At 48.7% G+C, this 12,509-nt stretch overlaps 1 protein-coding gene across 3 annotated transcripts in view; it reads right to left on the bottom strand.

The window, feature by feature from the left end:
• The window catches only part of PARP2 (poly(ADP-ribose) polymerase 2), a 1,124,938-nt gene that overhangs the window by 861,836 nt on the left and 250,593 nt on the right, over positions 1-12,509 (bottom strand). The window lies entirely within an intron of this gene.

The raw sequence follows: 12,509 nt of genomic DNA, 5'->3' as shown, positions 1-12,509 counted from the left end.
ACCAATAATTGTCCTGGAAGAATGTGGTCCTTGAAGGCTGTCAGGGAATTCTGTACAGCTATTTTTTTTGACTGATTTGCAGGTGCATCTGACTCGGGTTCCATTTGCCCTGAATGCACTGGCCTGCCAAGTGAGCCACCCATGCATAGTCTGATGCGTCTGTTGTTAGGGTTTGAGCGGCAGGGGGTAGAGTGAATGGGAGTCCCTTGTTGTGGTAGCAGGCCTTTGCCCACCAAAGGAATTCAGTGATTCCTATCATTGTTTGTATAAAGACAGATTCCAGTCCTGAGAATGTTGACACCATTGGCTTTTTAAATACTATTGTAGTTTCCTCATATGCAGTCTTGCATATGGAATTAGTAGAATGCAAGAAGCCATGAACCCCAGGGCTTGCAGGATTTTCCTTGCAGATAGCTGGGTCTTTGGGGCCAGTAGTTTGAAGTAGGTTGTCAAATAAACTTGTTTCTCTGGCGTGAGGCAAGCCATCTGGGAATTTGTGTTCAAGCTTGCTCCCAGGAATACAATTTGTTGGCAGGATACTAGATGAGATTTCTTTTTGTTTATGGTGTACACCAGTGAGGTTAGAAGTTTCTTTACAAATGCCAGATAATTTAGTAGCATGTCCTGGCTTTCTGCCTGAATTAGGCAATTGTCCAGGTATGGGTATATTTGAATATTTCTTTGCCTGCAAAATGCAATGACTGGAGCTAGGCACTTTGTGAATACCCTGGGCGCAGTAGATAAGCCAAAGGGAAGTGCAGAGAACTGATAGTGCATGTAGCCTGCTCTGAAGCATAGGTATTTCCTGCAAGATTCCCTTATTGGAAGGTGCAGGTAAGCTTCCTTTAAGTCTAAGGTTGCCAACCAGGCATCAGTGCTTAGCATAGGAAGCAGCCGGTGAAGTGTTAGCATTTTGAATTTTGGGATTACCAAAAAGGTGTTTAGAATAGAGAGGTCCAGGATAGGACGCCAGGAGCTGTCCTTTCTGGGTACCAGGAAAAGTCTTGAGTAAAAACCTTGTCCCCTTTCTTCTGCTGGGACAGGTTGAATAGCCCTGATACTTAGAAGAGAGAGAACCTGCTGTTGAGCCTCTGCCCACTGATTTGGGGGTAGGTCTGACCAACTGTTTGGGGTTGGAAGGTGTGGAAGTTGAATCTGTGTTCTTGGGAAACTTTTAGTTATGTACTTACCATAACTTCGGATGTATGGGATCCATCTCGCCTACATTCATAACTAATGAGTTCGGAGCCAATCCATCGGCTCCGACTCGGCCAACTAGTATACTAAAACGAAGTCTCTTATTGGCTGGGCTACCCTCTATCCCAGGATGCACCACACCTGCTTCCCCAGATCTTGTTTGTTTGCTTTCATACTTACATGCAAACACAGAAAAATAGCAGTTACTCCAACCAACTAAAGTTCTTCAAGAGAAGATCTGCAAATGGACCTACATTTCCTCTAAATCCGAATGGAAGGGGGAAAGGAGGGTGGGTCATATGAATGTAGGCGAGATGGATCCCATACATCCGAAGTTATGGTAAGTACATAACTAAAAGATGTAATGGGATCCTATCTCGCCTACATTCATAACTGATGGGACAGCGTCCCTAGCACCTAAATCCCAGGTGGCTCATTGGAAAACACTCCTGAGAACTGTGGAACCAAAGGAAACCCTGCCTCGAGAAACCACATCTAGTTTGTAATGAGAAATGAAAGTGTGCGGAGAAGTCCAGGTAGCCGCAGCACAAATATCATCTATTGATAATTTGGAGTGAAATGCTACAGAAGTAGCCATTGCCCTGGTAGAATGAGCCCTGACTGGAAAGGGAAGCTCTTTGTCAGCCGGCGAATAAATGAAACAGATGCAATCTTTAATCCATTTGGCTATGGAGGTTTTAGCCACTGGTTGACCCAACCTGTTTATTGCAAAGGACACAAACAGTTGATTTAATTTCCGCGTCTGAGTAGTCCTGTTCAAGTAAAGACGCAGTTGTCTATGGACATCCAACTGATGAAGGATATATTCTGCGTTATTGGTGAATTTGGGAAAAAATACAGGGAGCTCTAGGGACTGCTGAATGCAGAAAGAAGATGCTACCTTTGGTAAAAAAGAGGGATTTAATTTAAGGGACACTCTATCTCTGTGAAAAATCAAATAAGGAGGATTAGAACAAAGAGCCTGAAGCTCTGAAACCCGCTTGGCCGAAGTTATGGCCACTAAAAAAGCGGTTTTCCAAGACAGGAATTTCATATCACAGGTAGCTGCCGGTTCAAAGGGGCGGGCAGTTAAGGCAGCCAGGACCAAATTTAGGTTCCAAGGGGGGACAGGATGAGATATTGGGGGCCTAAGGAGCCACGCTCCTTTAAGGAAAGACTTGCAAAGCTTGTTTGCCATTAATGAAGGTTCAAAAGAAACATGAAAATTAGAGATGGCCGCTAGCTGAACCTTAATCGTGGAAACTGAGGAGCCCAACTGAAAAAGAGAGGCCAGGAAATTCAAGACCTCCAGTACTGGGGCGGTAAGAGGGTCTATACCTCGTCGCTGTGCCCAAAGGCAAACCTTTTCCATTTGCTGGAATACAGTTTGATAGTGGAAGGTTTGTGAGAAGAAGACAAAATGTGGATAACCTCCGGAGAGAGGGAACTGTCCCTGACTAAGGATGGAAGTGGAGTAACCACGCAGCCAACCTCAAGGACCTGAGAGATGGGTGAGACTGTCCTGACTGACGAGTCAACAGGTCTGGCACCGGGTCCAGAAACCATGGACCTTCCACCGCATACCTCCGAAGGAAGGGGAACCAAACCTGACGAGGCCAGTGCGGGCAATCAAAATCATGTCGCTCTCCAGGTAAATTGCCTTCTGTATCACCCTCGGCAGGAGGGGAACCGGAGGGAAGGCATAAAGGAGACCGGGGGGCCAAATGTGGGTTAGAGCATCCCTGGGAATCTGTCCCTGAGAGGGGGTCAGAGTGAAGAACTCTCTGCACTTCGCATTGTGGGGGCAGGCAAACAAGTCGCAGCAAGGGAGACCCCAGTTGGCGAAGATTTTCGCAGCCACTCTTTGGTTGAGGGACCACTCGTGGGGTAACAGGATAGTCCTGCTTAGTCTGTCCGCAATCACATTGGATTTCCCCGGTATGTGCGTTGCCATTAGGAAGCGGCTGGTAGCTACCGCCCAGTGCCAAAGTCTCATGGCTTCTCTGCACAGTGGGTACGACCTGGTCCCACCTTGCTTGTTTATATACCAAACTACCGACATGTTGTCGGATAGGATAGCAATCGGACCTTGCGGGAGAGCGTGATGGAGAGCTTGTAGTACCAGTAGCACCGCTCTCATTTCCAGGATATTGATGTGCAAATGCGCTTCCTGGGGTTGCCACGTGCCTTGGACAGACCTGTCCAGATAATGACCCCCCCCCACCCTACCTGGGAGGCGTCCGTGGTCACAGTGGCAACGGGGGACTGAAGGATAAAAGGTCGCCCCTGGTTGAGATTGGATCGGAGGAGCCACCAACGCAGATCTCGACGGCAACTTTCCGTAATCATAACCAAGTGGTTCAAGGGGAGTTCCTGATAGGACCATTGAACCGAAAGTAGCCATTGCAGCACTCGCATGTGCAGTCTGGCTAAGGGGACTAGGAGAATAGTTGATGCCATCAAGCCCAATACCTGCAGAATCAGATTGGCCGGAGCTCTTGATAGGGGGAGGCAGGATCGAACTTGGTTCTGCAAAACCTGAATCCTTGCTGCCGGTAAGAAGGTGCGCATCCTTTTTGTGTCTAACTCTGCACCTATAAAGGTAATATACTGAGATGGCTGTAGCACAGATTTTTGCCAGTTGAAAGTGATTCCTAGGAAATGGCCCAAGCTGACTGTGGCCATGAGCGCCTGAATTAGTAGATGCTTGGAGGTGGCAGTAAGGAGCCAGTCGTCTAGGTATGGAAACACTTGGAATCCTAGACTTCTCAGGTGAGCAGTCACCACTGCCAGACACTTGGTGAACACCCTGGGGGCTGTGGTGAGACCAAAGGGCAGTGCTCGAAACTGGAAATGACTGTCTCCCAGGCGGAAGCGTAAATGACTCCTGGACTCTTGACTTATCAGAATGTGATAGTAAGCGTCCTTGAGATCTATGGAGCACATCCAGACATCCTTCTCCAATAGTGGGAGAATGGACTGAAGAGTGATCATTCGGAATTTGGACTTTTTCACAAAGCGATTCAATGAACTGAGGTCCAAAATGGGCCTGAAGTCCCCTGTCTTTTTTGGCACCAAAAATAGTCTTGAGTAAGTTCCTGATCCGATCTGATCGGCAGGGACAGGCTGGATGACTCCTTTTTCTAGCAGCTTTGAAACCTCTATTGCTGCTTGATCCCGCTGACTGGGTGGCACGTCCGGGATTTCCCTGAAGGGAAGGGGGGCTTGATGAAGGGCATGAGATAGCCTCCGGTAATAATCCGGAGCACCCACTGGTCGCTGGTAATAGCTTCCCAAGCTTGTGGGTGTTCCGCAAAACGACCCCCGACTGGCTCCGGAGCTGCACAGTCGGGCACCAACTCAGGGACGCTGAGCGTAGGAGGAACCACAAAAGGAATCGCGGTCTCCAGAGTTACGGGGGCCTCTGCCACCTCTGGGGCAGCGTCTTCCCGAATTCCCCCCCCCCTGCCTCTAGAGGGGGGATCACTGGGTGGAGTAGGGAAAGACCTCTGAGTTTTCCTGAACCACATTTTCCCTCCTCTCTGGGCCTTGGGGTAAGGCCTAGAGGGAGCGGAAAAACGGGCCCCAACGGCAGTCAAGGTCTTGCCCTCCTGCTCGCACCGAGTCAGTGTGTCCTTCACCTTGGGTCCAAACAAAGAGGACCCATCAAAAGGGGCGTCGGCGAAGGAAGACTTGAAGGCCTCCGCAAAGAAACACAAGCGTAACCAGGCGTGTCTCCTAAGGGTCACGCCTGTTCCCGCTGCTCTACTCGCCCCCTCGGCCGCATACGAGACGAGCCTCATGGATGAGTTCACAACGGATGATAAGGTAGTCATCTGGGCGCCAACAGTGTGGGCTAACGCCTCAGGTAGATTACCTGTGAGGGACTCACCTAGCTCTTTAAGGAGGTCCCTTTGGAGCCTAGTAAAATGACACAGGTAATTCAGCGACCGTAAGGTAAAGGCCGCTGAAGAAAGGGTACGCTTCCCGTACCTATCCATGCTCCTGGAATCCTTATTAGGAGGGTGGATAGACGTTGAAGCCTCTGCCACGTCCTGCTGTGTGGCAGATGCCACCACCATCGCATCTACAGGAACTCCTTTCGTTAAAAATTCCTTTTGAGGGGGAGCTGAAAGGAATTTGTTGGGTCTTGCAGGCACCGGTTCCACAGAATCAGGGTGCTCCCAAGCCCTTCGAGAAATTAAATCAAATCAAGTAACTCATCGAAGGGCGGAGACACCCAGGAGGCGGAGGGCTGGGCCCCGAAGGCCTTGAGGAAGACTGACTCCTCAGCGGAAGGGGTTTTGGCCTGCCAATCTCCTCTCTGTCTCAGAATCTCAAGGATATCCGAGGAAGAGACATCATCCGAAGATGATTTTGGGGACCCCTCCGCATCATCGAGGTCAGTGTCAGATGTGACAGACTCATCTTGGGAGTCTACGTGCTTCCTCTTGCACAATTTCTTCCGTGGAGGCTCATCCGAAGCGGTTTCGGACGGACCCCCCGGAAGAAGGGAACCCCCCACGGGGGTATCCTCAGGCCCTGGGGCCCCACTGTCATGGGACTGCAGTACACCATTAGCACCAGTCTCCAGGTCTAGGGACGGTGAGATGGAAACCTGCTGAGCCGGCAAGGACATGGCCAGCGCGCTCCTCATGGCCTCAAAGGCAGGACCTCCAGACTCCATGGAGGTCACTGGCCGAGAGACCACGACGGCACTAGGAATCCCCGCAGCCGATGATCCGAGGGGGAGACTAGGCACCGAGGCACCTAGTTCCAAGATGTTCCCCTCGGCCCTGGCTGAGGAAGTCCCGGTACCAAACCCCGAACCCGAGGACAGGGTAGGAACAATGGTCGGAACCGATAAACCTCGAAGGGGTCTCGGTTCCGACTGTACTCGCCTTGCTCCACCATCACCGACTCCAACGGCTCCGAGGAGGTTGGAGGAGGAATCGAAAGTTTCGAGGGGGGGATTGGCTCCGGGGCCGAATGGGCTGGAGCTGAGACCATTTTTGCAAAAACCGGAGACTGGAAAAGCCTCTGAATAACTCTATCCAAATCTGAATCAGATAATTTGGAGGATTTAGAGGAAGTAGAAAGGGGTCGAGACGACTTCTCTCTCGGCTCAGACAAGGTAGGGGCCCAGCTCCGAAAGGGCTCCAACACTATCGGCGCCGGCTCCGACACAGCATGAATAAGGATCGGCGCCGAAGGAGCTTTCAGAGCCGAGGGGGAAGAGTCTGAGCTGCACACCTCCACCGGCTCCGAGACCAATGGAACAGAGGGAGGTGATTCGCCTCTCGATGCTCCAACCTGCGGCTCCGAAACTAATGGAGCCGAGGAAAGAGGCATCGAGGCAGACCCTTCGACCCTCGGCTCCGAAGTCAGTGGAGCTGAGGAAGAAGAGGTCGACTTATGCTTCTTAGTAGTCGGCTCCGACGGACTGGTCGGAGCCGACGACCTTTTCTTTTTAGAAGCAGTAGCAGGAGATGAAGCCAAAGTTTCTTCAAAGAGGGCTTAATAAGGCCCTTCAGGATCAATTTATTTTTACGTTCTTGAAGAACCCTAGCAGAAAAGGCATGACACACACTACATGTCTCTTGCAAATGCTTTGGCCCTAAACAATACACGCAAATAGCATGACTGTCGGTGATAGACATTTTATAATTGCACCTAGTGCACTTTTTAAACCCAGATTTCTGCTCTTTAGACATTTTAGTGTGAATAACCCTATCCAATAATCTAATTTCACACAAGGAACAGTACTGACCAAACTGTTAGAGTGCGAGAAAAAAAGGTCGCGAGCCCTCTGAAGACAAGGTTTACCTCACGGGGGAGACAACAACAACAAGGGAACACAACAACGGGCAAAAGCCCTCTAACTTAAACGGGCTTTGCCCGGAAAAGAAAGGGAGAAAAAAGACAACACACTCACTCCACTAAGAAGGGCAAAGGCCCTCTAACTTAAACGGGCCTTGCCCGAATACCAACAGATATGAAAACTGCCAATAACACTCAACAATACACGGAATAGCTGTTAAAACAGCTGTTGATTGAATTTATGAAGAAAACCCCAGGTCAAAAGACCAGAAAAGTAATAAAAATACACTTAGCTCCAGCCAAGTCGAGACCACGTCTAGCTTGTAAAGCGGCAAACGAGATCTGAGGAAGCAGGTGAAGTGCATCCTGGGATAGAGGGTAGCCCAGCCAATAAGAGACTTCGTTCTAGTATACTAGTTGGCCGAGTCGGAGCCGATGGATCGGCTCCGAACCCATCAGTTATGAATGTAGGCGAGATAGGATCCCATTACATCTATATTTAAAATCCATTTGTCCTGGATAATGAGTTCCCAGTTTTTTGCATGCTGGGCGATCTTTCCCTCTAAGAGAGGAGGCAGCTGAGCAGGGCTTGGAAGGTTTAAGGTTAAGTCATTGTAACAGTTTTCCATAGGGGGGGTGTGTCTTACTACTTCCAGCTTTGTAAGTGGGAGCCCCCCACTGCTTAGGCCTGCGAGTACCTTGAGACTGTAGCCTAGGTGGTCTGCTGGTCCTGGGTTTGGACTGAGAAGGCCTGGAAGAGACAGGAAAGGACCAATTCTTAGAAGGCCAATGCCTACTAAATCTGGGGGGGGCTGTACTTGTAGGAAATCGTTAACAGTTTGCAGAGATTTAGCTTTCTCCTCCATCTTTTTAAGGACTTCTGCTTTGTTGCCAAACAGGCGGTCTTGGTTTAAGGGAGCATCCAGTAATTTAGCTTTAACATGATCTGGCAAATTTTGCTCCTTAAGCCAAGCATGCCTTCTAAGAACAGACCCAGTGACAGCAGCCCTGCAAGATGCTTCTAGAGAGTCAAAACCACATTGCAAAGTATGTTTACCAACTTGTTTAGCAGAATGCATTAAATCCTGTAATTCTTTATTTTCAGCACAGTCAGGAATCAACATAATTTTCTGTTTAAATAGTCCCATAATTCGCGGCTGATACGTTAACAGATGAAACTGGCAGTTTAAGGCCCTAATGGCTAAAGTAGCAGAAGTATATACCTCTTACCCCATCTGTCCAAGGCCCTGGAATCTCTATCAGAAGGGGTAGGGTTTTTGGCAGTAGTAGCCTTAACGCCTTTAGGTCCCTGGGAAATGGTCTCTGGGTCCGCAGTAGGATTCTTGAAGAGGAACTTGTGAGAGTCAGGTACTCTGTAATACTAGTCAGGTTTCCTGGGAGCTGGAGGTAAAGTGTCTAGGGCCAGGTTAGATTCCAAGAAGGCATCATCTACAATGTCCAGGACAGGATGGATAGCTAAAGGCCTGTATTGAGGGAAGAGTAAGAATTCCGTAAGCCTCTTTTTGGAGTCAGAGTAATCCTGGCTTTCCCAGTAGAAATAAGAAGTTATGTACCTACCATAACGTTCCATGCTAGTTGTCTTCTTCTCACCTTCTTTCTTGTTGGATGGGTCCGGAGCCGATCCTCGGCTCCGACTCGGCCAATACTAAAGCTCGAGAGCTAATTCCACCGGCTCGAGGCTCCCCTATATCCCACAATGCTAGGCAGTAACTACTCAGATCTCGTTTGATAGCTATACCAAGCAATCCTAGTCTCCAAAGAATGGAGTAGGGTAACCCACCTCAAACAGTCTGCGTAAGAAAAGGCAGACATCAGTAAAGATAGAAGAGGTGGGAGAAAAGTGGGAGTAACAAATTTCAGAAGAAGAAACACAAAAGAATTCCGGTCGGTCTGTCCAGGCTTGGGGGAAGGAGGGACGCAAGAAAGAAGGCGAGAAGAAGACAACTAACATGGAACGTTATGGTAGGTACATAACTTCTTAATGTTAAGTTGTCAATCTCGCCTTCATTCTTGCTGGATGGGACCGTCCCTAGCACCTTATCCCGGTGGCCTATCGGAACAGACTCTTGAGAACAGTGGAACCAAAATTGGCACGGCTTCTGGAAACCATGTCCAATTTGTAATGTGAAATGAATGTATGAGGAGAAGCCCACGTGGCTGCTGCACAAATTGAATCTATTGGCAACCTGTCCTGAAAGGCTATGGATGTAGCTAATGCCCTAGTTGAATGAGCTCTAGGTCTTGAGGGTAGTTTTGATGTCTGATCTCATAGATGAAAGTAATTGTAGACGTGAGCCATCTAGAAAGAGATACTTTAGTGACTGGAAGGCCCAATCTACCTTCTGCATATGACAGAAACAATTGATCAGATTTCCTGAGTTGTTTAGTCCTGTCTAAGTAATATCTCAGTTGGCGATGAACATCCAAAAAATGCAGCTTTTGCTCTGACCTATTTGAATAGTTAGGGAAAAAAACGGGGAGATCAATAATTTGGTTTAGGTTAATTTGAGAAGAAATTTTTGGTAAAAAGGATGGATTAGTCCGGAGGGATACCCTGTCTTTGTGAAAAACTAAGTAAGGAGGACGACTGCATAGAGCATGGAGTTCAGATACTCTTTTCGCTGAAGTTATAGCTACCAGAAAAAGTGTCTTCCAAGAAAGCAATTTCAGAGAACATGAAGCCGCTGGTTCAAAGGGGGGAAGAATTAAAGATGCCAGAACCAAGTTCAAATCCCATTGAGGCGGAGGGTCTTTGATTGGAGGTTTGAGAAGAAATACACCTCTTAAGAAGGCTTTACAGAGTTTGTGAGCCATGCTGCTGGATTCTGAGACACCAACATGAAAATTTGATATGGCAGCCAATTGAACTCTAATGGTTGATGCAGAAGATCCTAAATGAAAGAGTTCTGCTAGAAAGTCTAAAATAGACTGGATAGGTGCAGTAAAGGGATCTATGTTTTTCGATGATGCCCAAAGGGAAAAACGTTTCCATTTGCTAGTATAAATCTTCCGGGTAGAGGATTTATGAGAGGCTATCAAGATATCTCGGACCGAGCGAGATATTGAGGGAAGCCTGGCTAAGGTTGGAATTGGAGAAACCACGCTGTGAGGTTTAGAGAAGACAGAGACTGGTGCAGCTGACCTGATTGATGGGTAATCAGATCTGGTACTGGGTCCAGATGCCAAGGCTGCTCCAAAAGGTAACGATGAAGAAAGGGGAACCATATCTGTCGAGACCAGTAAGGGGCAATGAGGATCATTGTCACTCTCAAGGCGATGGCTTTCTGAATTAGTTGAGGTATCAGTGGAAAGGGGGGAAAGGCATACAGAAGTCCCCGGGGCCAATCGTGGACTAGAGCGTCTCTGGTGGGATGGCCTGGTAACGGGAAGAGAGTGAAGAAGTCTTGACACTTGCTGTTTTGGGGAGTAGCAAAAAGATCGCAGCAAGGTTGGCCCCATCTTAGGAATACTTCTTCTACAACTGATTTCTTTAGAGACCACTCGTGTGGCATGAGAATTGCTCTGCTCAACTTGTCTGCAATGACGTTGGATTTCCCGGGAATATGCGTTGCTATCAGAAAACGCTGAGAAGAGATCGTCCATTGCCAAAGTCTGAGTGCTTCTCGACATAAAGGGTATGATCTGGTTCCGCCTTGTTTGTTGATGTACCACACCACTGACATGTTGTCCGTTTGAATTGCAATAGTCCCTTTGGGAAGAGAGTCGTGAAAGGCTTGCAACGCTAAAAGCACTGCTCTCATCTCTAAGACATTTATGTGCAAGTGGCACTCGAAGGGTTGCCACGTGCCCTGGACTGTCCTGCCCTGATAATGCCCCCCCCACCCGATCAGGGAGGCATCTGTTGTCAATGTGGCAACTGGGGGGGGGGGGAGTGAAGGGTCTTCCTTGGAGAAGTTGAGGTGACGTGACCCACCAAGACAGTTGATTCTTGCATACTTGAGTTATCAGTATGGTATGGGACATCGGGAGTCGTTGAAAGGACCACTGGGTAAAGAGCATCCATTGGAGGATCCTCATGTAAAGGCGAGCTAAGGGGAGAAGGGGAATAGCTGCTGCCATGAGTCCTAGTACCTTCAATACCAGTCTGGCTTTGACAAATTGTAAGAGAAGGGATACTTAGTTCCGGATGTCTAACACCCTCTGCTCTGTGAGTCTGGCTGAAAGGGTCTGTGTATCCAATGTGGCGCCTATAAAAGTAATAGACTGACAAGGCGACAAGGCAGATTTTTCGAAATTTATTTAAATGCCTAGAGCTTGACAGGTTTGAATGGTGAAATCCCTGGATAGGAGAAGCTGATGTCTGGTGGTGGCAGTAAGGAGCCAATCGTCCAGATATGGAAACACCTGGAATCCCTGGCGTCTCAAGTGAGCCGTGACCACTGCCATGCATTTGGTGAACACCCGGGGGGCTGTAGTGAGACCAAAGGGCAGGGCCCTGAATTGGTAGTGACTGGCTCCCAGCCTGAAGCGGAGATATCTCCTGGAGCGTCGGTTCATTTTGATGTGGTAGTACGCATCCTGAAGATCTATCGAGCACATCCAATTGTCCTGACCCAAGAAGGGTAGAATGGACTGTAGCGTGACCATCCGGAATTTTGTTTTCTTGACAAACTTGTTTAAGTAGCTGAGATCCAGTATGGGTCTCCAGTCCCCTGTTTTTTTTGGTACCAAAAGAATTTGGAGTAGATTCGGATCCTTGCTGGTCTGCCGGGACTGATTGGATGACTCTTTTGATAGCAGCTTTGAAACTTCTAATGCTGCTTTTTCCCTTAGACCGGTGGAACGCCTGGAAGGGATCTTTTGGTTGGGTTGGAATGTGAATAAAGGGAATTTTGTAACCCTCGGATATGATCGACTGTACCCATTTGTCTTGAGTTAGGAAAGCCAGGCTTTTGGGTACAGTGATAATCTTCCCGACTGCCTCCGGCGGACAGCCGGGCAGCCCTCAGGGGTGCTGAAAGGGTTTGTCAGAGAACATCTCTGCTACCCTGGTTTTGCGGACCTCCTCTGCCTCTGGGGCGTCTATTATTATTCCCCTCTGCCTCTAGAGGGAATCGGCCTGCGTCAGATGAGACTCCCTGGGATTGTTTTGGAACCACATCTTTCCTCCCCTTTGACCTTTGGGATAGGGTCTAGAAGGGGTAGAAAAACGGACTCCTACGGCAGAGAGAGTCTTACCTTCCACCTCGCACCTGGTCAATGTATCCTTCACCTGTGGACCAAACAATGATGATCCATCAAAGGGGGAATTGGTGAAGGACGCCTTGAAAGGGTCCGCAAAGTTGCATAGCTGCATCCAGGCGTGCCTTCGTAAGGCAACCCCTGTGCCTGCGGCTCTACTCGCTCCATCTGCTGCGTATGAGCCAGCCGCATGGAGGACTTAATAGAATTTAGGGTTGCCAACTGGGAGTTCATTGTGTCTTTGAACCCCTCAGCTGTAGGATCCTTCA

This window comes from Protopterus annectens, chromosome 16.part0 (assembly GCF_019279795.1).
Source record: "Protopterus annectens isolate FY-2018-M chromosome 16.part0, PAN1.0, whole genome shotgun sequence".
Taxonomy (NCBI): domain Eukaryota; kingdom Metazoa; phylum Chordata; order Ceratodontiformes; family Protopteridae; genus Protopterus; species Protopterus annectens.
This window is presented reverse-complemented; position numbering and strand designations above follow the sequence as displayed.